This window comes from Moschus berezovskii, chromosome 9 (assembly GCF_049115385.1).
Source record: "Moschus berezovskii isolate FMDL1 chromosome 9, NW_MosBer_1.0, whole genome shotgun sequence".
Classification (NCBI taxonomy): domain Eukaryota; kingdom Metazoa; phylum Chordata; class Mammalia; order Artiodactyla; family Moschidae; genus Moschus; species Moschus berezovskii.
The window spans coordinates 103,131,740-103,157,720 of NC_142468.1; the positions used below are offsets into that span (position 1 = coordinate 103,131,740).

Below are 25,981 nucleotides of genomic sequence, written 5' to 3' on the forward strand. Positions count from 1 at the left end.
ATGGATGTTGCTCCAGCTGATGCGGTTCTGATTTGGCAGTTTCCCTCAAGATATAATTCCACATCCGGTTTCCACTGTAGATATAGAGAAATCAACTCTCTGCATAAGTCCTACTTCTGGAGACGTAATCAAACAATTTTTCCCTCTTGTTCCTTTTCAAGTAATATTTTTGTCTTTAGTTTTCTGTTGCTTACATATAACTCATATAAGCATGAGTTATATTCTTATTTATACTATTTGTAATGTGTTAGGCTTGCTCTTTGAGACTGTAGATTTTTGTGCTTGACCAAATCTATAAAATTTTTCAAACATTTTGTCTTTAAATATTTGCTTCTGTCTGCTTCTCTCATCTTTCTCAGTTGTCAAACTAATATTGGACTTCCACTTTAACTTCTCTTTCATTTTTCCCTTTTTTATCTATTCAGAATGCATTACTTATTCTTCTGATGTAGTCTCAAGTTAATATATTTTTTTTAACTGCTCTCCAATCTGCTGTTAAACTAGACCATTAAATTTCTTCTTTTAAATTTCTGGATGGTCATTAACTTTTCTCCAAAGAATATTTCCCCATCCATTAATCAACATGTTGACACATCTACCTGAAGCTAGTGGGTAAAGATGTTAAATGACAGAGAAGTTTAAATCAATCGCCATGATAGAATGCAAGAAGGTCTCCGTCCCCTTTCAAGGAAAAGTTATTAGGAAAGCAGATGTCTAGCCTTTTAAAAAATATGTTGACATTCTTTTTTGGCTTGTTTATTTAGCAGCTTGGCTTGAGGGATCTTAGTTCCCTGACCAGGAATTGAACACATGCTCTCAGCAGTGAAAGCGGAGAGAGCTAACCCCCGGGGCTTCAGGGAATTTCCCTTTGTTAATTTTCTTATCTTTTTCTGCCTTTTTAGGACTGAAAGAGGTGGAAGTTTAAAAAAAAAAAAAAATGCTGAGCCTTAGCTTTTATGGAGAAGAGAAAACGATGTCTGTGTGTGCTCAGTCGCTCAGTCGTTTCCACCCCATGAACTGTAACCCTCCAGGCTCCTCCATCCATGGGATTTCTCAGCCAAGAATACTGGAGTGGGTTGCCATTTCCTGCTGCAAGTGATCTTCCTGACCCAGGGATCAAAACCACATCTCCTGCACTGGCAGGTGAATTCTTTACCATTGAGCCTTAGCTTTTAGGGAGAAGAGAAAAAGATGCCTTCTGGTTCTAAACCCAATGCTAGGGAACAGTGGCTTCCCCCAGCAGCCAGAAGAGGGACTGTGTCAGCTAAAATGACCCTAAATATCATAGAAAACAAATCTACATGTCAAGTGTTTCTGTCCACTAAACAGAAGATACGTCCAATGAATTCCCAATTTGTGAAATAGAATAGATATCTTTGCACACTTGATACTAATGAAAATATTTGCATCACAGTGGAAAACCTCCCACCACAATGCACGTGAAGTTTGAAACACTGGTCTTATTTCATCACAACGCAGAAAGAGTTTTCCTGGGGACAGGGTAAAAACCAAGAGTTGGCAACCTATGGCGTGCCTAGCACAGAAGGAATTAAGATGGAACCGACCCGACAAAACCGTTCAGGAGGGAAAGTGCGTCTTGGTCACGTTCACGCTCCCTTGGGTCCTCCATTCTAAGTCATACACATGCTGTAGTTCTGCCTCCTCAGACTGGCTCTGGGTGCTCACGGCTCCCCACCTTGCACTATAATGACCTATAAACACTTTAAACTTCTAATACTTTTTGCTCAACCTTTCACTACCACATAGAAATAGACACTAATAGACTGATTATATCGATCTGTGTTACTATAGCTGACTCCAGAGATCCTCTAACAGGTCATTCAAGGAATGTGTCCAGTGGTTGGGACTTCACATTCTCACTGCAAAGGGCTTGGGTACAGTCTCTGGTTGAGGAACTAAAACCACACACGGTGCACAGCATGACCAGAGTTACTTCTTTAAATTAAGGTATAAAAAAATGGTCATTCACAACTGAATTTTCTGTTTCCTTCTGTCTTTTTCCACGACTGTATGTACTGCCTCATCTTGATTTACAAGCAAAACTACAAAAATAAGTGTTTTGTGGTTTATCCAGGAATAATACAGAAAATATTCCCGTTATATTTTTTAGTGAAAAATTTAATTTTGTAAAGGTTATTTCAACCTAAATGAAATGTGATTTTTGTTTAAAGAAATAAATGGTCATTCAGAGAGTGACTCTGAAAATATATGTAGGTAACACCTCAGAGAAGATATTTTTGGAATAGCATTATTGGGCCTATTATATTGATCAAAAAAGATAATTATATTTTCTACACAAAAAAATTAGAATAATATTGGGGATAATTTCAAGAATCTTAACAGAAACCTCATCATACTATGATGTGTGCTAAGTTGCTTCAGTCGTGTTCAACTCTGTGAATCTATGGACTATAGCCTGCCAGGCTTCTCTGTCCATGGGATTCTCCAGGCAAGAATGCTGGAACGGGTTGCCATGCCCTCCTCCAGGAAATCTTCCTGACCCAGGGATCAAACCCATGTCTCTTAAATTTCCTTCATTGGCAGGCAGGTTCTTTGCCACTAGCTCCACTGGGAAGGCCTCATACTATGATAGTACAGAGCTAATACAGTTAGACCGCTGATTCTGAAGGAAACAAAAGATAAACCATAATGGCACCACTAGAAAGATCTCATATTCCTTAAGTTTTTTCCTTTTTTTTCCTCACAAGAAAAACATTTTCAATTTTCTACATTTCTCTGGTGATCGATTATATGGCTGTCACCTTTCCCTAGAGGAACCGTGGTCTTACAGAATAAAAAGATATTTCATAATTAACTTTGAGTTCAGAAGACACAACCATATGCTCAGTTCACACAACTACTTATTCTTCCTAGTTGCTCTCTAAAAGGTATTTAATCACAGATGGCAAAGGCAGATACTGGCCTGAGAGACTAGCCTTCCCAAAGGACAACTTTTCAAAATATACAAAGAACCAAATCTTTGGAAATACTGATCAAAAATAGAGAATAAGATGCTCTCCAGAACTCCATTTTTTAAATTTGTTTTTAATTAGAGAACTGTTGCTTTACAATGTTGTGTTGGTTCAGAACTCCATTTTTTTAGATTAAAAACTTTACGTAGATGGTACTTGAATCCTTTCTTCCAAATTAGAAACTAGAAACCACTCCCAAAGTCTAACCTTCATCATCCTCCAGACATCTCCCCTGATGAGAATCTTGGCAGTCACTGCCAAGTTAATTGTACAAAAGGAGGTTTGTTTTTCAGTGAAAGTCCTGGGAATCACACTTTTGAGATAGGAGCTAAGAAGCAAGAACACAGCTGACTCAGTTCCTCCTGAGCATAGCTCGCAGGTATGCAGAAATCACATCATGTCCCTATCTTTTCTTTTCTCCTCAAGAAATAATCCTAAATTTGTTTCTTGGTGGTGGTGGTATTCTTGATAAAAGATCTGAAGGCCAAAAATCCAAATAGCTTCAATTCCCAGGCAAATCTGTGGCGTTTGGCATTAAAGGAAGTAAGTATAGATGAATCCTTTTGCTAGCTTTTTCACAACTCTAAGTAACAGTATGCTCTCTTTTGAAAGCAGGAAAAGAGTTGAGTTATGACTAGCAATTCATAGGAGATGATGTCAAATAGGATTAAAAGTATTGCTTCCCTGGTTCCACTTATAGGAGCTGTATCTACATATCCTTACATTGTTTCAGAGAGACAAAACCGACGACAAACTACAATAATTACCATCCACTTGGAAGTCCAGGTAGGTTAAGGAATTAGGAAAAGCAAATCAGTTTGGGAATGTTTCACAAATTCTTTTTAAAACCTAAAAGAATACTAACTCTGTTTTGTTTTTGCTCATGTGTATATATAATTGTCTATCTACTGAGTAATCAAGTCTTGGGAAATCATAACAATGGTTTTATCTGATAAAATAGATTCCATGATATCACTGCATTTAGAAAGAAGAGACAGAGACACAGATCCTGGCCAAACCAGGGCTAACGACTGTCAGGGAGACATTCAAAGTTCTTCTGAAGGAAGTGTCAGACATCAGTGTGGTTCATACCAATACCAGAGTGTCCCTCAGGAATAATAAAGTATTTCTTTCCCTTAAGTAAGGAAACCAAATTAAACTATTTTAGGTCTTTCTTTTTCCAAGGTTGCTATATGTTTTCTTCAGTATATTGATCATCAGAAACCAGATCATTAAATGTTTTGAAAAATCATCAGCTCAAACTAGATCAGAATACCAGCCCCAGTTTCTTCTTAAATACAATGCCAAGTCAATCTGTCTCACTGGCTGCTGCTTCCTCCCATTATATTTCCCCATTTCCAAGGTCTTCATGGAGTCTTTTTCTTCTTCAGAGAAATTTGATTGAAAGAATCAACTGCCTTCAGATAACCGTAAGAAGAGAAAAAAGCAGAGTTAGTCAAAGGAAATGTGGGTTAAAAAAACACAGCATTACTGAGTAATTTAGTTTAGAGTGGAAAGAGTATCAGGGCTGCATCTACCCACCCAAGGACCTTGGCCATGTATTTCCACACAGCCTGCATTTCCGGAGTGTGACATCAGTCGATAATGAGTGTACTTGGCTGCACAGGACATCCAGCCTTCTTGGAAGTCCATCTGGACAGCCCCTGATGTTGTTCCCAAGCGTCTTCTCAGTACGTTTTTACGTCCTCTGAATACTCTCATGGTCATGGTGAAGCCCTTTCCTTTTTCTCTGCGGACAAATAAGAGAAAGGAGGGACTTAAGTAAGATCCAAGGGGACCAGTGCACATGCATTTGTGAGGTAGCTGGGTCAAATTTGGACCTCACTTGGGTGACCAGCTATCCCTGCTTCCCTGGGGCTGAGGGTTCCCTGAGTTACAAGACTTTCAGGGTTGAAATGAGTCCAGTCCCAGGCGAACTGGCACATTTGGTTTCTCTAGTCTCATACCACATTGATCCACCATCTCCTCTTTTTGCCATATCCTTGCACGCATCTGTCCCCCACTTTCTTTTTCAAGGTCCAATGGTATGGTTCTTTCCCTGCATATGTGAAATGATTAAGGCTTCCAAGTGGAAAGTTATCTGAATTAAAATTCAATTGGGGGGGCAGAAATAATGATTTTCATTTAATAAGCAATTACAATGTACATATTGCCTAAAAAATTATGTGAAAGTTGCTCAGTCATGTCCAGCTCTTTGTGACCCCAGTTCATGGTATTCTTCAGGCCAGAATACTGGAGTGGGTAGCCTTTCCGTTCTCCAGGGGATCATCCTAACCCAGGGATTGAACACAGGTCTCCCGCATTGCTGGCAGATTCTTTACCAGCTATGTAGTAGATACCAAAAAAAGATCAAAGATGATTAACACTTGGCCTCTGTCTTCAGAGGTTTACAGTCTAGTAGGTATATTAAGACATGCAAAATAAAAAAAAAAATGATGCAAAGTATAAACTGAAAATTCTTTAGTGTAGAAAAATGCTGTAGCTTTTACAGTGTTTTCTCATTCCTTCTGGAAAACATTTTAGAATGTTGTTTCAACCTTTAAAAAATAGCAATTCATTTCTTTAATGTTGATTCAGGAAATATGTTAGCATGCCTATGAAGTGAACTGAACTGTGCTCGGAATTCATAATATGGAGATGAAAAATACATCTTTGCCTTCCTGAAGCTCAGACTGGCAAAGAGATAGAAAAGTGACCAGTTACAAGAAGGCATAGTATAAATTTACATACACATATGTCAGATGCTATGGCAAAAACAAAGAATTACTGTATGATGGTGAAGTCCAGTAATATTTCATGAAGGCGGCAATCAGTAAACGGTGTAGATTTCAAGTACAAGTTATTCAATCAAAGAAAAAAAAGTAAATAAACAGTAAAAAGGTGGAGAAAGAGAAAGGAAGGGATCCAGAAGGGATAGGCAAGAAAGAAGAAAGGAAGGAAAGACGGAGGGTGGAGGGAGGGTGAAGGGAAGAAAGGGAGGGGAGAAAGAGAGGGAGGCAGAAAGGAAGGTGTGTGGGGTGCTACTTGTGTGCATGCCAAGTTCCTTCAGTTGTGTCCGACTCTTTTCTACCCTATGGACAGCAGTCTGCCAGGCTCCTCTGTCCATGGGATTCTCCAGGCAAAATTACCTTCCTTCAGGGGATCTTCCCTACCGAGGGATCAACCCCTGTCTCTCACGTCTTCTGCGTTGGCAGGCAGGTTCTTTACCTCTAGCGCCACCTGCGGGAAACCCAGAAGGAGGAGCAACAGCTATCTTAGGTGGGAAGAATAGCATGTCACTTGACAAAAATGTGATTATTCTTTTCTTATCTGGGACATAGGACTCAAGAGGTGAAGTTAAATAAGTAGATGAAGACCAGATTGTGAAGGGCCTTGTATGTTATGCTCAGTTGTTTGTATTTGGCTTCACAATAATAATGTTTCATTGCAGCACAGCTTTTTTTTTTTTTTTTTCCTGGCGAGTCCTATGCTTACAGTTTATTAGCTAATCAACACCAACATGCAAAAATAAGCGCTGAATACAAACCTCTACCGTACGGTTTCGTGTAAACTACAACAGTTCGTTTGATTTGAAGAGTCATTGGTGGTTACTTCAACTGAACTACTGGCTTCTGTAATGAATAGTGTTTGGAGCTAGAGTCACTGAGCCGTCGGCAAGGCCTCTGCAGACACCGGTCCAGTGGGTTTCCACGAGTTACATTCTCAGGCAGGAGATGAGGCGGCACCAGTGACGTGACACTGAACCTACACGGCCAAACGTGGCCCCTGGGTGCGGCCTCGGGCAGGCGGTGGTCCTGCAGGCCAGCGCCACCTGCAGCCGTGGTGCCGGCGTTTTGGCAGCAGCTCTACAGAGAAGTGACAGGGTCCCTCGTGGCACTGAGTCACCACAGGTCAGTCTGGCGTGGCCACCACTGCTCCCGGGCCATGGCCGAGGACCAGTCCGCCCCGGGGGTTCCTTGTTAGCAGAAGGGAAGGAACTGTGAGAACACGGGGAAGGAATTAGTCCCTGTGGTGAAAGGTTCCAGCCTCCCTCCGCGCGGTCAGTCTGTAAAGAAGCTTCTCTGAAAGGTGAAAGCACTTTAGAAGCATCAACAGCTGAATCAGTGCGTGAATTCATCCTTCTGGGTTTTCCCTGCAGCAGGGAGATTCAGGTCATTCTGTTTATGTTCTTCTCCATCATCTACCTCCTGACTCTCATAGGAAATGGATCCATTATCTGTGCTGTGTGCTGGGACCAGCATCTCCACACCCCCATGTACATCCTGCTGGGGAATTTTGCATTCCTGGAGATCTGGTGTGTCAACTCCACTGTTCCAAACACACTGATCGACTTCCTCTCAGAGAACAAGGCCATCTCTTTCACTGGTTGCTTCCTTCAATTATATTTTTTCTTTTCCATAGGCTCCACTGAGTGCTTCTTTCTCTCAGCAATGTCGTTTGATCGATACTTTGCTATCTGCCATCCTCTGCATTATGCCACAATTATGACTGGCAGACGTTGTTTCAACCTAGTGATTGCTTGTTGGGTGTGTGGCTTTCTCTGGTATCTGGTGCCTGTTATTCTTATTTCCCAGCTGCCTATCTGTGGTCCTAATGCAATTGATCACTTTGTATGTGACTCAGGCCCACTGCTGACCCTCTCATGTGTTCCTGCTCCCATGTCCAAGCTCACCAGCTATACTCTAAGCTCCCTCATCATCCTCCTTAGCTTCCTTTTCATTCTCATCTCCTATGCCCTGGTTCTACTTGCTGTTCTTCGATAGTCCTCGGCATCCAGTCGACAGAAGGCCTTTTCCACCTGTGGGTCCCATTTGGCTGTGGTGTTGCTATTCTACGGGACCATTTTGGTGATGCATGTGAGCCCTGGATCCAGCCGCTCCACCTTGTTGCCAAAAATCATGACCTTGTTCTATGCCATGCTGACTCCACTCTTCAACCCTTTGATTTACAGTCTCAGGAATAAGGATATGAAAAAAGCTCTCTGGAAAGTTCTGGGAAAGTTTAAAATTTCTTTAAAAGTCTTTGGCAGCAGGAGCAGGAGGAATGTGGGATAATCTGGTTTAGTATGATGTGGATAAAATGGCCATCCTTGAACTCTCACACATGTGTACCATCATCCACTCAGTAAATAGAAACTGAATGCCTCCTCCATGTTAGACACTGCACTCGGCACTGTATTGTGAGCATAATTATGAAGATAAAGCAGACACGATCTCTTCCTCAAATTGCATCCTAATGGTGTGGACAAGTAAGAAAATAATTAACATTAAATGCAATAAATATTCTAACCAATATATGTACAATATATGAGACACAAGGAAAAAGCAACTAATTTTGCGCAGGGTTGTGGGCAGCCAGGATTAGTGTTAGGGAAAACTTCAGTCAACATCATATCAGACACATATATTTTGTGATGAAGTTGGGGAAACCTTGTGTTCTGTTTAACTTCTAGCTAGATTTCTTTTTTTTCTCTTTTTATTAATATTTTCAAAATTTTCATAAAAAATAGTTGACTCACAGTGTTGTGTTAGTTTCAGGCGTACAGCAAAGTGAAACAGTTATACATATACATATATCCACTCTTTTTTTTTTATTCTTTTCCTATATAGGCTATTACAGAGTAGAGTTCCCTATGCTATACAGCAAGTTCTTATTAGTTATGTTTTATATATAGTAGTGTGTATATGTCAGTCCCAATCTCCCAATTTATCCCTCCCCACCCCCACCCCCCGCTTATCTCCTGGAAACCATGTTTGCTTTCTACATTTGTGACTCTACTTCTGTTTCATAAATAAGTTCATTTTTACCCTTGTTTTTTTAGATTCCACATATAAGCAATATCATATGAAATTTGTTTTTCTGTATCCAAATTACTTTACTCAATATGACAATCTCTATGTCCATACATGTTACTGAAAATGGCATTGTTTGATCTTTTTTATGGCTGACTGATATTCCATTATGTATAGTACTACATCTTCTTTATCTTGTCCCCTGTTGTTGGACATTTATGATTGCTTCCATGTCTTGGCTATTATAAATAGTGCTGCAATGAACATTGGGGTGCATGTATCTTTTCAGTTTATGATTTCCTCCAGGTATATGCCAGGAGTGGGATTTTTGCATCATATGGTAGTTCTGTTTTTAGTTTTTGCAAATGAAACAACTGACAAGGGATTAATCTCCAAAATATACAAACAGTTTATGCATGTCAACATGAAAAAAAAACCAATAAAAAATGGGCAGAATATGTATAGAGACATTTCTCCAAAGAAGGCATGCAGATTGCTATAAAGTACATGAAAAGATGCTCAGTATCACTAATTATTACAGAAATACGAATCAAAACTACAAGATGGTGTCATCTCACACAACTCAGAATGGCTATCATCAGAAAATCTACAAGCGATAACTGCTGGAGAGGGTGTGAGAAAAGGGAACCCTCCTCCACAGCTGGTAGGAATGTACACTGACACAGCCACCATGGACAACAGTAGGGATGTTCCTTAAAAAGCTAGAGATAGATCTCTGTTCAATCTTACTCTGATGTCTTTGAAAGGATGTGAGACTTAAAATCAAAAGATCTTGGTAGGAACTCAATTCTTCCATTAATCAACTGTGAATTTGGTAGGTAACTTCATTTCAACTAAAATTAAAATGGTAATTGCCACCCCCAGAGAACAATTAGTGTGGTGTTTTAATAAATCATGAGTCCAAAAGTTCCTAAAACAGTACATAGAAAGTACATAATAAATACTAATTAAATTTGAATGTTAATGAATTCTTTGTTCTCATGTTCTTTATTGGAATCAAAATCTCAGCTCCTCCATGAAAGTCACCTCCTATAACTTTTGGCAAAGCCCTTCTACAACGGCTCTCCTTCTCAACTTTCCCTGAGACATAAACTAAATTATGTTTTCTCGATTTATAGCCAAAATACCATGTGTTTAGTTTAATTTTGGTTTGGGAGTGTGTGTGTGTGTGTGTGTGTGTGTGTGTGTGTGTGTTTACAGTGTTCTAGAGAATTAAGTCTTTGAAACTGGGACTTGTTTACCCCCGAGATACATGAAGACTTTCCAAAAGGCACACAAGCATGCATAGTTCAATTTCTGGATCCTCAACTTACATATGCACATTTTCCTAAAGCTGCTGTGCCTAAGAACACATCTCTTATTGAAGTTTCACATGGACTTATTTCACACATCCTCTTTCACAATTGCTTTTCTCCCACTTCAGATATAAAGACTGCCATTCACCAGTTCTGACCTCAATATTTTGCATTGTTTGGGTATATAAGCTTCTAGTTGGGACACTGAACAAATAATTTGAAATAATGATCACTCTACTGTGAAAGTGAGTGGATCTAACAGATAATACATCCTTTTGTAACAAATGGTTTACAATTTTGGGTTGTCATAAAAGAAGCTGAGAAAAGACTTGGGTGCAAGCAGTTTATTATTAATAGAAGGTGGTTTCAGGCAGTAGGAATGAGGAAGGAGAAGAAGCCACTATGACCAATGAAAATCTGATTCCACTAGAACCTCTGAGAATGGTCCGTGTGAATGGCACAGGTCTAAGATATTTATTGACTAACCATGGTTGCACAGGGAGATATTGACTACTCATGTTTCCAAAAACACATTGACTGATGCACCAAATGAGCCATTATGTCTTCAGAAAAGGCCCTGGGAAGAAAGCAGGAAGACTCCTGGATAGGGCTTGAGATGGGAGGGATGCCATAAGACTAATTCTGAGCTCCCAAGGGACTGCCCACCACCTCTGAAACTAAAATCAGAGGTAGGTCAGGAAGCTCACAAATATTCACTACACAGGCTACTTAACTATCCTGATAGCAGGTTACAAATAATTTGCAGTTAACAGGCACTATGTGGTAACGGTCAGAACCAAACTTTTTCAAATTCTGTCTCCACTGACTGAATGACTTCGTATATGCCTCCATTAACTCATATTTAAATAAGCAATAGTGATAGAGCTTTCTTCCTAGTGCCATTGTGAGGATGAAGTGAATCAATCTGCTTATCAGAGAGTCTAGCAAAGAGTAAACCCTAAAATATCTCCATCATTATAATACTTCATGCTTTAGTTCACAGGGAATTTGCTCTCATTACAAGTTCTAATTTGGAAGTTAATTTTCTATCCCAAATTCCCAATTACTATAATGTAGCTGAAAACGTGGGCAGTATAATAAAGAGTTAACAAGTCAAAACATTGTATACAAGGATTCAGTTCAGTTCAGTTCAGTTCAGTCGCTCAGTCGTGTCCGACTCTCCGCGACCCCATGAATCACAGCACGCCAGGCCTCCCTGTCCATCACCAACTCCCGGAGTACACTCAAACTCATGTCCAGAGAGTCGGTGATGCCATCCAGCCATCTCATTCTCCGTCGTCCCCTTCTCCTCCCGCCCCCAACCTTTCCCAGCATCAGAGTCTTTTCCAGTGAGTCAACTCGTCGCATGAGGTGGCCAAAGTATTGGAGTTTCAGCTTTAGCATCAGTCCCTCCAATGAACACCCAGGATTGATCTCCTTTAGAATGGACTGGTTGGATCTCCTTGCAGTATAAGGGACTCTCAAGAGTCTTCTCCAACACCACAGTTCAAAAGCATCGATTCTTCGGCGATCAGCTTTCTTCACAGTCCAACTCTCACATCCATACATGACCACGGGAAAAACCATTGCCTTGACTAGACGGACCTTGGTTGGCAAAGTAATGTCTCTGCTTTTTAATATACTATCAAGGTTTGTCATAACTTTCCTTCCAAGGAGCAAGCGTCTTTTAATTTCATGGCTGCAATCAGCATCTGCAGTGATTTTGGAGCCCAAAAAAACAAAGTCTGACACTGTTTCCACTGTTTTTCCATCTATTTCCCATGAAGTGATGGGACCAGATGCCATGATCTTTGTTTTCTGAATGTTGAGCTTCAAGCCAACCTTTTCACTCTCCTCTTTCACTTTCATCAAGAGGCCTTTGAGTTCCTCTTCACTTTCTGCCATAAGGGTGGTGTCATCTGCATATCTGAGGTTATTGATATTTCTCCCAGCAATCTTGATTCCAGCTTGTGCTTCTTCCAGCCCAGCGTTCCTCATGATGTACTCTGCATAGAAGTTAAATAAGCAAGGTGACAATATACAACCTTGACGTACACCTTTTCCTATTTGGAACCAGTCGGTTGTTCCATGTCCAGTTCTGACTGTTGCTTCCTGACCTGCATACAGGTTTCTCAAGAGGCAGGTCAGGTGGTCTGGGATTCCCATCTCTTTCAGAATGTTCCACAGTTTACGAACAAAGCTAGTGGAGGTGATGGAATTCCAGTGGAGCTATTTCAAGTCTTGAAAGATGATGCTGTGAAAGTGCTGCACTCAATATGCCAGCAGATTTCGAAAACTCAGCAGTGGCCACAGGACTGGAAGAGGTCAGTCTTCATTCCAATCCCAAAGAAAGGCAATGCCAAAGAATGTTCAAACTACCGCACAATTGCACTCATCTCACACGCTAGTAAAGTCATGCTCAAAATTCTCCAAGCCAGGCTTCAGCAGTATGTAAACCGTGAACTCCCAGATGTTCAAGCAGGTTTTAGAAAAGGCAGAGGCACCAGAGATCAAATTGCCAACATCAGCTGGATCATGGAGAAAGCAAGAGAGTTTCAGAAAAACATCTATTTCTGCTTCATTGACTATGCCAAAGCCTTTGACTGTGTGGATCACAATAAACTGTGGAACATTCTGAAAGAGATGGGAATCCACACACATACAAGGATTAGAGAGAAATGAAGAGTATATCAATAACACAGATGTTGCTGAATCACAAAGCAGAGATGTTACTGTGTTGAAGAACAAGATGGTTTTCTTAGTAATATGACTGACAGAGACATGACATGAGTTATGAGCAAATGAACATGCAGACACTGAATCACCAGTTTTAAACACCGATGTCCTTGTGTAAGAGAACATGAGACATGCAGAATTACAGACTGCAGTTTCCTGCACTCCTCACCCCGCTTCCTCTCTTCTCATGCCCCTCTCTCTCTTTCTCTCTCTCTCCACATACTCTGTTCTGCTTCTTAGGGATCACAGACCTCTCTGACTTTTGATAGGAAAGGAATCTGCCTTCAAATCGGGCACTTCCTGAAAATACTCTTCTCCACTGTACAGATATCATTCAATATCATGTAATGTTTCTGTTGCTGCATGACAGAAATCTGGCAACCCAGTGTTCTATCTTATAAATGCTCTCACATTTCAGAACAAAACAATTTGTTAGTTGTGAAGCAGGATTGCTTCCACTGCTAAATCTGAAAATACTGTCAGTGCTCTGTGTCTGGTGCCCTGGGGGTAGAGAATCTGCAGTATCAAAGACCTGACTATACTGTGCCATTTTTATGTAAGGGACTTGACATTCCCTGGCTTTTTACCTTAGGGGATCCTGGAAACCATCCCCCCATAGATATGGAGGGATGGCTATACTCCTTTTTTTTGGAATCTTTATAACCTTTAAGCTATAACCTGAATGTTTGTGTCCCTCTGAAATTCAAATGTTGAAATCCACACCCCCAGTGTGATGGTATGCTATTAGGATTTGGGGCCTTTAGGTGAATAGGTTGAGAGTGGAGCCATCATAAATGGGATTAGTACCCTTTGAAAAAAGACCCCAGAGAGCTCCTTCCTCCCTCCCACCATGTAAGGTTACAGTGTTAACAAGGCTGTCTAAACAAGAAGCACGCTTTCACCAGATACTCTAACTGCTGACGCCTTGATCTTGGATTTCCCAGCCTCCAGATGTGTGAGAAATAACATTCTGTTAATATGGCACATATAGTTTATAGTATTTCCGCTGAAGCAGCACAAACAGAAAAGACACTTCAGGAAGCAGTCTTTCTGCACCGTGGTCTTTCAGAGACATTCCTTTAGGGGAGCATTTTGTTAATCTGATCGGTCTCTACTCTGCCTCTTCCTCGTTAATTCTCTGGCTTAACCAAAGCATTTTCCTTACCCTAAGTAAGGCTTTCTTCCCACCCACCACTGCCCTCTTTTTCTTCTCTCTTATCAACTTCAAAGATGCACATCACAGCCTAACAACCCATGTACCCCACACACAGTTCCTATTTAGAATGCCCTCATCATTCAGTTTGAATTCTACTTGTCTTGTAAGTCAGTGCCTTTAACTGAAGTGAAAGAACCAAATTCATTGCAGCTAAGATTAATAGTTTCATAAAATTAAAAAAAAAAAACTAGAAAATGAAATATAAAAACACAAATATAGCTCACTTTTATATTATTAGATTCAACACATCACAAACTAGTCAACTATGAAAGTTTCTAAATGCTTCATCTTAGTATCTGAATTTATCACAGACAGCTAACAATTTGAGGACTACGCTAATCCTTTAACTGCACTTGGAGTAGGACTGTTCTATGTCACATTTCAAACCATTTCTTGAATGAATTTTCTAAGAAGTCTCTCATAATGATTTTAACCTATATAAAGCTTTCCCTCGGAGGAGGCAATGGCACCCCATTCCAGTACTCTTGCCTGGAAAATCCCATGGACGGAGGAGCCTGGTAGGCTGCAGTCCATGGGGTCGCAAAGAGTTAGACATAACTGAAGTGACTTAGCAGCAGCAACAGCATCAGAGCTATCCCTGGCTGAATCTCCTTAATATCTGTAGATGTAGAGTAATATTGCAATGCACCTTGAATTTTTTTTTTGTTTTACTTTGGTTCAAGTTCAGTTCAGTTCAGTTGCTCAGTCATGTCTGACTCTTCGCAACCCCATGGACTGCAGCATGCCAGGTTTCCCTGTCCATCACCAACTCCCAGAGTTTACTCAAACTCATACCCATTGAGTCAGTGATGCCATCCAACCATCTCATCTTCTGTCATCCCCTTCTCCTGGCTTCAATCTTGCCCCACATCAGGGTCTTTTCAAATGAGTCAGTTCTTTGCATCAGGTGGTCAAAGTATTGGAGTTTCATCTTCAGCATCAGTCCTTCCAATGAATATTCAGGACTGATTTCCTTTAGGATGGACTGGTTGGATCTCCTTGCAGTCCAAGGGACTCTCAAGAGTCTTCTCCAACACCACAGTTCAAAAGCATCAATTTTTCGGCGCTCAATTTTCTTTATAATCCAACTCTCACATCCATACATGACTACTCGAAAAACCATAGCCTTGACTAGACAGACCTTTGTTGGCAAAGTAATGTCTCTGCTTTTTAATATGCTGTCTAGGTTGGTCATAACTTTCCTTCCAAGGAGTAAGTGTTTTTAATGTCATGGCTGCAGTCACCATCTGCAGTGATTTTGGAGCTCCCCAAAATAAAGTCAGCCACTGTTTCCACTGTTTCTCCATCTATTTGCCATGAAGTGATGGGACCGGATGCCATGATCTTTGTTTTCTGAATGTTGAGCTTTAAGCCAACTTTTTTACTCTCCTTCACTTTCTGCCATAACTTTGGTTCAAAGGTGCTGATTTTACAAATAACAAAACTCATATAGCCAAAAAAAATGCCATTTAATCAAATATTTCACGAGGGTCAATAAATGCAATGTATTTTTATCCATTTGCTAGTTCAAAGCTGAACAATAATAGTTGTCTGCCTCCAGACACTTTATAACCTGGGAAGGGAAAAAAAATAAGTGTATAACTAAGGACAACACAAAGAAGTTTCTGATGAGCATCATAAGAAAAATGCAAATACAGTTAAATAAAATTTCAGAGATGGAAAATGTGCTCCATTAGGGGAATAAGGAGAAGTATTATGGGAAAATGTCATTTGAACTAGAGATTGAAGGATAGATGGCGTTTTGTAGGTACAGGGGGAGGTAATGACGATTTCCAATAAGCAAAATGACCACAAAGATGCAAATATGAGAAACTGAAAGGTACTCACAGAATGAAATATTATTCAATTTATCTGAAAGAGGGAGTAGGAAAAGGTAAGATGAGAAAGGCATTTGAAGTCTATGTGGAGAACTGGGGAAATTTTGCATAAGGAAACCAGTGGTGGTTTTTAAGCAGACAAATAACAAGATCAAAACAATGTTTTAAGAGTTTCTAAGGACTGAAGTAGTATCACTAAAAGGTAATAAAAGTCTAAGTAATCTTTTTCCCCTTTAGTCTCTCAGTTTGAAAGTGTTAGTTGCTCAGTTCTATATGACTCTTTGTGACACTATGAACTATAGCCCTCCAGGTTCCTTTGTGCATGGGATTTCCCAAGCAAGAATACTGATGTGAGTAGCCATTTCCTTCTCCAGGGTATCTTCCAGATCCAGAGATTGAAGCCGGATCTCCTGCATTGCAGGTAGATTCTTTTCTGTCTGAACCACCATGGAATGACACTTTTAGTGTGAGCAATTTACGTTTAAATATTTCCACTCCAGTATTCTTGCCTGGAAAATCCTATGCACAGAGGATTCTGGCAGGCTGTGGTCCATGGGGTCGCAAAGAGTCTGACACGACTTAGTGACTGAGCACATGTGCATGCATAAGCAGCTTGTGGTTCACAGGCCAATGTTCCAAGGCATATATTCCTTATGTCCTCAATTATTTTATGCTCCATGATACGAGTTTTCTTTCACACCTGGGTGTTTTAGTATACTAGGTAAACCCTAAATGGCTTAAGGTAAAAATTGAAGGGTAAAAAATATTGATGTCTCATACTAATCAGGAAGTCACGTGTGCCTCTGAAGTATTTCAGTCAACGAACTTAAATACTTCTCTCATATCTAAAGAATACTATGCTGTAAGCTATTTCTAAATTCTCCAAATTTTTATCCTCAGTGTCCTGCAGTTTCTTCACCTCAACATTTGCCTCTTTGGGTTCTCTGCCCATCACTTCCTTATCCTCCAAAATATGCCCAATGATCTTTGAAATGTTCCTATAAGAATGTTTTGTGACACATTGTATCTTATTTCTCCTCAAACGGTGTCTTCTGGAAACTTTTGGAATCCATATTTCAGATGGGCAAGTGATTTGTAAACAATAGGGCCTCAGAGTAATAGTCACTGCTCTTTACTGATTCCTCAGAGAATATGCAATAGTTTAACTTTTAATGAACCATTGGCTTGGAGGAGAACTTCCATAATGCTACAGAGGACAAATCCCAGAAGAACCTGTGGCAAAGAAAGTGCAATCTTAATTTTTGTGCAGCAATAAATGCTTTATCCATCTGAAGACAAGAAGATATCATTATTTAGACAGGTCCCTAGAGATTCAATCTATATCAAAACCACAACACCTGTATCTTTTGGCACAGCAGAGAGTCCTGACACCTCTTTGTCAGTCCCTTTAACTATGATTTCTTCATGTTGATTTATTAATGTTTCTGATTTGGAGCAGTTTTGAAAAGATTCATATTACTAAACGAAGGAATTTTAATTCCTTCTACCACATCATTATAGAAGACTTCGCGGAGCACTGGTATGGAGAATAGGTGGGGAAAATAATTCCCTCTAAAAATTGTGTGTTTGTGTCCATAATATAAACCCTCACAACTTTTAGGACTCACATCCCTGCATATTGCCACACACAAAATATTTCAGGGAATTCATATCCTTGTCATAGTTTTATGAGAATATAGGATGAAGGAAGTTTACTTGTGACCAAGAAAGCATTTGATTTCTCTCATAGAGTGGAAATTGCTTACTTTAAATGAGTATAGAAAGAATCAGTTCAGTCACTCAGTAATGTCTGACTCTTTGTGACCCCGTCGTCAAAATTATAAAGAAACTTAATCCCAAAATTTTGTGGAAAAAAAATACTTAAAAATTTAAAGTCTCATACCTAGGTTTATTTTACAAACTTCCATCTAGGTGAAAGATTAAGCAAAAACTTCAAGCCACTGCTTTCTACAGAAGACATTGCAACATTACAATATTAAAAGTCAATATCAGTAAGTAATATTATGGTCTTATATTTTTATGGTGCTTAAGCAGGAATGCAAAAGTATTGACTTTAAAATGATTTCTAACAAGTTGGTAAAACATTGTCAATTGTTTCATTGTTGAATGGTGTGTTAAGTAGCACATATAACTGAAAGATAAATAGTAAAATTAAAACCTTCTTTACTGAGTCTATTGCTCCTCAAAATGGGTTTAGGGAAAGAAACTAGTACATTTATTAAGAGCAAATTTATGTTATGGGGTGTCCCTGGTGGCACAGACGTAAAGAATCCACCTGCACTTCAGGAGACCGAAGTTCAATGCCCGGATCAGGAATATCCCCTGAAGAAGGGAATGGCAACCCACTCCAGTGTTCTTGCCTGGAGAATCCCATGGACAGAGGAGCCTGGAGGGCTACAGTCCATGGGGTCGCAGAGTTGGACACTACTAAGCAATTAACACTTTCTGTTATATGCTATCAAATCTATGAGAAACTATCATAGATCATGCTTTCCCCAAAGAATAACAAGCTTACAAAATGAGTTTAAAGTTCTTTAGTGATATCACAGTAAGGAAAAAGTTCAGAGGCAAGCCAAAGCTTGTTTCTGTGAAGCCAACTATCTCCTGTGCCCCAATTTGTGTTTGTCTTCTCTTAATTCTTAAACAGGAACACATGTGAAGGTAGTTCTAACTGACAAATACATGTCTGTTGACATTGCAGGTTACGGATCCAATGAACGTGAACAGCTCTGAGCCAGATTCCCGCTTTGACTTTGTAAGAGAATTTGTACTCCTAGGTTTTTCTTGTGAGTGGAAGATTCAGAGCCTCCTCTTCTCACTCTTCCTTACAATGTATGCTCTGACCATAACAGGGAATGGGGCCATTATTTGTGCTTGATGGTGTGACCAGCGACTCCACATCCCCATGTACATATTCCTGGGGAATTTCTCCTTTCTAGAGATCTGGTATGTCTCTTCTACAGTCCCCAAGATGTTGATCAACTTTTTCTCAGACAAAAAGACCATCTCCTTTGTTGGATGTTTCCTACAATTTTATTTCTTTTCTTCCTTGGAAGGAACTGAATGCTTGCATTTGACCGTTACGGCCTTTGATCGGTACCTTGCTATCTGCCGTCCCTTGCACTACCCTAATATCATGAATGGGCATCTCTGTACCAAAATGGTCCTTATCTGCTGGGTCTCTGGGTTTCTGTGGTTCCTGATCCCCATTGTTCTCATTTCTCGGATGCCCTTCTGTGGACCAAACATTATTGACCATGTTGTGTGTGACCCAGGGCCACTGTTTGCATTGGCATGTGTCTCTGCCCCCAAAACCCAATTGTTTTGCTACAGTCTAAGCTCAATAGTTATCTTTGGTAACTCCCTCTTCATCCTTGGGTGCTATACTCTTGTCCTAATAGCTGTGTTGCATATGTCTTCAACGACTGGAAGACAGAAAGCCTTCTCCTCCTGTGGGTCACATTTGGCTGTGGTATCCCTGTTCTATGGCTCTCTGATGGTCATGTATGTGATCCCAGGGCTCAGACATTCTGCTGGGATGCAGAAAGTTGCAACTTTGTTGTATGCTATTGTGACCCCGTTCTTCAACCCCCTCATTTATAGCCTCTGGAATAAGGAGATAAAGACAGCCCTGAGAAAAGTTCTGGGGAGTTTCAACATAATGTAAGACATTCTAGATAATCCATCCATTATCAGGTCAGTATAGTCTAACATAAAACAGCCAGAATTATATTGTTATCTAATCTTCAAAAATGGGTCTAGTGATAATAATTTATATTAGCCTATGAAATTAATCATCTATAGGGTCATTATAATCCTAAAGTGCTAACATTATTCAGATAAGTAGAAGTGTTGGGTTATTATGTGGACTGCATATTAAATGAGAAATGTACACATATGGGTGTTTTCTTGATAGTTCATGTGATTCATCTGGGATAAAAATTTTTATACTCTTTTTGGAATTTTAGGTTGTTAATTCTAGGATCAATAAAATTATGATTATGTCATTTTTATGTTTATTCAGCTAGTTGTAAATAAAAGAAGGAAATATATTCTTTTCTGATTGTGGTTCCTATCATTTTTTACTTTATTATTTTGTGATGGTCATTCCTAGTAAATAAGCCCTTAAAAACAATCATCCAAAATTTCTGTTGGACAATAAAAGTCAAGCTAGCCTAATGACATCCAGGCATAATTTGCTTCTTTTACACATTACCCCTTTCTACCAAAGGTTCGTCTAGTCAAGGCTATGGTTTTTCCAGTGGTCATGTATGGATTTGAGAGTTGGACCGTGAAGAAAGCTGAGCACCAAAGAATTGATGCTTTTGAACTGTGGTGTCAGAGAAGACTCTTGAGAATCCCTTGAACTGCAAGGAGATCCAACCAGTCCATTCTAAAGGAGCTCAGTCCTGGGTGTGCGTTGGAAGGACTGATGCTGAAGCTGAAACTCCAATACTTTGGCCACCTCATGCAAAGAGTTGATTCATTGGAAAAGACCCTGATGCTGGGAGGGATTGGGGGCAGGAGGAGAAGGGGATGACAGAGAATGAGATGGCTGGATGACATCACTGACTCAATGGACGTGAGTTTGGGTAAACTCAGGGAGTTGGTGATGGACAGGGAGGCCTGGTGTGCTGTGATTCACAGGGTCGCAAAGAGTCGGACATGACTGAACAACTGAACTGAACTGAACTGAAATCTTTAAAAGGTGATTCTAATTCCATATATAACAGTATCTATCAAAATATTCAGAAAGAGGGTATTATCAGTAATAATATTTTCACCAAAATGAAGTGGGACTAAAAATCTGATTGGTTCAATAATGGGGCTTTAGGAAACAGAACCTCTCCTCCTAAAAACTTAAGAGGGAAATGATCATGTGGATAAATCACTTATATTTAAAAGAAAAATTACAGTTCATTGTTACTTGTTGCTGAAATAGTGATAAAATAACATTAAGGAAAATTTTTAAAGAAGAAAAGCATCCAGAATTCAATCCCTGTAATACAATGGCAATATTTTTATTTTCATTTATATGCATATATTATTTACTATAAAGTCTCTGTTGTCCCTTATTATAGCAAACCTTTATAATTATTTTTTAGAAACTATAATATTCCATTCAAGTAATGTGGTATGGGTTGTAGATTTTTATGTGGTGAAGTGAAATTTTCCTAGAAAGAGGATTGTCCTCGAAGTAGCTTGATGTTGACTTGTGAAGGCTATCAGTTCAGTCACCCAGTCATGTCTGATTCTTTGCAACCCCATGAACTGCAGCACTCCAGGCTTCCCTGTCCATCACCAAATCCCGGAGCTTGCTCAAACTCATGTCCATTGGGTCGGTGATGCTATCTGATCATGTCATCTTCTGTCATCCCCCTTTCCTCCCGCCTTCAATCTTTCCCAGTATCAGGATCTTTTCCAATGAGTCAGTTCTTTGCATCAGGTAGCCAAAGTATTGGAGTTTCAGCTTCAGCATCAGTCCTTCCAATGAATATTCAGGCCTGATTTCCTTTAGGAATGACTGGTTTGAACTCCTTGCATCCAAGGGACTCTCAAGAGTCTTCTCCAACACCACAGTTCAAAAGCATCAATTCTTTGGCACTCAGAAGTGAAGGGTATAAGAAAAGAGGTTAGGAAAAAAAAGACTGTCATCAATATACAATAATGACTGCTTCCAGAGTCAGTGCTCAGAGAATCAGACTCTTCCATTCAGTATCATCCTTTCCTTGAACAGTCTTTCCACTCTTTTAATGTTAAAAATAGCACCTCAAGGGCTTCCCTGGCAATCTAGTGGTTAAGAATCCACCTTGCAATGCAAGGGACACTGGTTTGATCTCTGGTCTGGGAAGATCCCACATGCCACAAAACAACTAAGCCTGTGTGCCACAACTACGAAGCCTGCACTCTGGAGCCCGTGAGCCACAATGAATGAATGCACTCACCTTAACCACTGAAGCCCACATGCCTAGAACCTGGGTTCTATAACAAGAGAAGCCACCACTATGAGAAGCCCGCACACTGTAACAAAGACTAGCCCTCACTTGCTGCAACTAGATAAAGCCCACATGCAGCAACGAAGACCCAGCACAGCCAAAAATAAATAAATAAATAAACTTAAAAAAATATTATCACAATAAAAGCTTTAAAAGGTTTGCTATGACGATAAACTGCAAATCTATATTAGGACACATTTAGTCCAAAAACAAACCTGCTCCAGAAAATCTAAGATATAAGAATATTTTGTGCATGTAGCAATTTCCCTGTAGAATTTTTCTCTTAGAACAGTTTCCTGGGAAAGAGATGAATGACTTGGTTCAAAGTAAAGTAAAGTCGCGCAGTGCGACTCTTTGCAACCCCATGGATGGTAAACTATCAGACTCCTCTGTCCGTGGGATTTTCCAGGCAAGAGTAGTGGAGTGGGTTGTCATTTCCTTCTCCAGGGGATCTTCCCAACCCAGGGATCGAACCCAAGTCTCCAGCTTTACAGGCAGATGCTTTACCGTCTGAGCCACCAGGGAAGCACTTGGTTCAAAAGATAGGAATAAATTTTGAGTTTTGAAACAGATATCCTGGGTAAGACAATTTTTCTTTTGATCTGAGAACTTGCTAAGCTCCTTTGTCAATCTTACTTTCAAACCTCGACCATATATCTCTCACTTATCTAGTCCATTGAAGAAGTATTCTAATTCTAGACCCCTTTCCAAGGTACAGTACATTTAAATGTTCTGAGATTAGATAAACACGGGGCTCAAGAAGAAGGGATTGGTGACCTGTTGACTAGGCAAGAAATGCTTCCACCATATTGTCAGACTCCCTACCTTGGATTAGTAAATTAATATGTTTGTGCATCCTCTGGTTTTCAATGATCCCTTCTTAAAACCCAAAATACTATGATATTTTCACAACCAATTCCATAGTATAACATTACAACTTGTAAAGGATAGTTTTTAAAGGCCTACATGCATTCCCAAAGAAAGAAATGAAGAGAGAAAAAGCACAAGAAATAGCAGTGAAAAGATAGTGTTCTGTTTGTTTGTTTGTCTCTTGGTAGTTAAGCTTTCAAAAGAACACTGCAAGGTGATATTTAAGACATTCAGGTGGCCAAGATGCACATGAAAAGATGCTCAACATCACTAATTATTAGAGAAATGCAAATCAAAACTACAATGAGGTATCACCTCACACCAGTCAGAATGGCCATCAAAATATCTACAAACAATAAAATGCGGGAGAGGGTATGGAGAAAAGGGAAACTTCTTATATTGTTGGTGGAAATGTGGATTGGTGTGGCCATTCCGGAGAATAGTATGGAGATTCCTTTATAAACTGAAAATAGAGCAATATGATCATGTTGGAGTCTTCTCCAACACCACAGTTCAAAAGCATTAATTTTTGGTTCTCAGCCTTCTTTATGGTCCAACTCTCACATCCACACATGATTACTGAAAAACCATAGCTTTGACTATCCAGATCTTTGTTGTCAAAGTAATGTCTCTGTTTCTTAATACGCCATCTAGGTTTGTCATAGCTTTTCTTTCAAGGAGTAAGCGTCTTTTAATTTCATGGCTGCAGTCACAATCTGCAGTTATTTTGGAGCCCAAGAAAATAAAGTCTGTCATTGTTTCCATTTTTTCCCCATCTAATTGTTCATTGGAAGAACTGGTGCTAAAGCTGAAACTCCAATACTTTGGCCACCTTATGCGACGAGTTGACTCACTGGAAAAGACTCTGATGCTGGGAAAGGTTGGGGGCCGGAGGAGAAGGGGACGACCGAGAACGAGATGGCTGGATGGCATCACCGACTCTGTGGACATGAGTTTGAGTGAACTCCGGGAGTTGGTGTTGCACAGGGAGGCCTGGCACGCTGTGATTCATGGGGTTGCGGAGAGTCGGACACGACTGAGTGACTGAACTGAACTGAACGAAATTGCCATGAAGTAATAGGACCAGAAGCCATAATCTTCATTTTTTGAATGTTGAGTTTTAAGCCAGCTTTTCACTCTCCTCTCACTTTCACCAAGCGGCTCTTTAATTCCTCTTCACTTTCTGTCACAAGTGTTCTGCCTATCTGAGGTTATTGATATATCTCCCAGCAATCTTGATTCCTGCTTGTGCTTCATCCAGCCCATCATTTCGCATGATGTACTCTTTATATAAGTTAAATAAATAGGGTGAAAAAACACATCCTTAATGTACTCCTTTCCCAATTTAGAAACAGTTCATTGTTCCATGTCTGGTTCTCACTGTTGCATCTTGATCTGCTTACAGATTTTTTAGGACACAGGCACAAAACACTGCAGATGCTGATTGCAGCCAGGAAATTATGACCAACCTTGATAGTATATTAAAAAGCAGAGACATTACTTTGCCAACCAAGGTCCGTCTAGTCAAGGCTATGGTTTTTTCCGTGGTCATGTATGGATGTGAGAGTTGGACTGTGAAGAAAGCTGATCGCCAAAGAATTGATGCTTTTGAACTGTGGTGTCGGAGAAGACTCTTGAGAGTCCCTTGGACTGCAAGGAGATCCAACCAGTCCATTCTAAAGGAGCTCAATCCTGGGTGTTCATTGGAAGGACTGATGCTAAAGCTGAAACTCCAATACTTTGGCCACCTCGTGGGATGAGTTGACTCACTGGAAAAGACTCTGATGCTGGGAAAGGTTGGGGGCCGGAGGAGAAGGGGACGACCGAGAACGAGATGGCTGGATGGCATCACCGACTCTGTGGACATGAGTTTGAGTGAACTCCGGGAGTTGGTGTTGGACAGGGAGGCCTGGCGTGCTGTGATTCACGGGGTCGCAGAGAGTCGGACACGACTGAGCGACTGAACTGAACTGAACTGATGGTAGTCTGGTATTCCCATTTCTTTAAGCATTTTCCACGATTTGTTGTGACCCACCCAGTCAAAAGCTTTGGCATAATCAATAAGGCAGAAGTAGACATTGTTCTGGAAGTCTCTTGCTTTTTCTATGATCCAACGGATGTTGACAATTTGATCTCTGGCTCCTCTGCCTTTTCTAAATCCAGCTTGAACATCTGGAAGTTCTTGGTGCACATACAGTTGAAGTCCTGCTTGGAGAATTTTGAGCATTACTTTGCTAGCGGGTAAGATGAGAGCAATTGTGCAGTAGTTTGAGCATTCTTTGGCATTGCCCTTCTTTGGGAATGGAATGAAAGCTGATCTCTTCCAGTCCTGTGACCACTGCTGAGTTTTCCAAATTTGCCGGCATATTGAGTGCAGCACTTTCACAGCATCATCTTTTAGGAGTTGAAATAGCTCACCTGGAATTCCATCACCTCCACTAGCTCTGTGTATAGTGATGCTTCCTAAGGACCACTTGACTTTACACTCTAGGACGTCTGGCTCTCAGTGAGTGATCACACCATCATGATTATCTGGTCATAAAGATCTTTTTTGTATAGTTCTGCTGTGTATTCTTGCCACCTCTTCTTAGCATTAGCATCTTCTTCTTCTGTTAGGTCCATAATATGTCTGTCCTTTATTGAGCCCATCTTTACATGAAATGTTCCCTTGGTATCTCTAATTTTCTTGAAGAGATCTCTAATCTTTCCAATTCTATTGTTTCCCTCTATTTCTTCGCACTGATCACTGAGGAAGGCTTTCTTATCTCTCCCTGCTATTCTTTGGAACTCTGCATTCAAATGGGTATATCTTTCCTTTTCTCCTTTGCCATTTACTTCTCTTCTTTTCTCAGCTATTTGTCAGGCCTCCTCAGACAATCATTTGCCTTCTTGCATTTCTTTTTCTCAGGGATGGTCTTGATCACTGCCTCTTGTACAATGTCACAAACCTCTGTCCATTGTACTTCAGGCACTCTATCAGATCTAATCCCTTGAATCTATTTGTCACTTCTACTGTATAATCATAAGGGATTTGATTTAGGCCATATCTGAATGGTCTAATGGTTTTCCCTACTTTCTTCAAGTCTGAATTTGGCAATAAGAAGTTTATGATCTGAGCCACAGTCAGCTCCCAGTCTTGTTTTCTTGTTTTTGCTATATACATGTGGGTATGCATGTGTGCA

At 40.2% G+C, this 25,981-nt stretch overlaps 2 pseudogenes; both read left to right on the top strand.

Moving 5' to 3' along the window:
- Positions 1–5,369: 5,369 nt before the first annotated feature.
- On the top strand, positions 5,370–8,068 carry LOC148776795 (olfactory receptor 11H6-like; annotated as a pseudogene).
- A 10,554-nt stretch (positions 8,069–18,622) lies between these two features.
- Positions 18,623–19,600, top strand: LOC148776796 (olfactory receptor 11H12-like; annotated as a pseudogene).
- Positions 19,601–25,981: the final 6,381 nt, after the last annotated feature.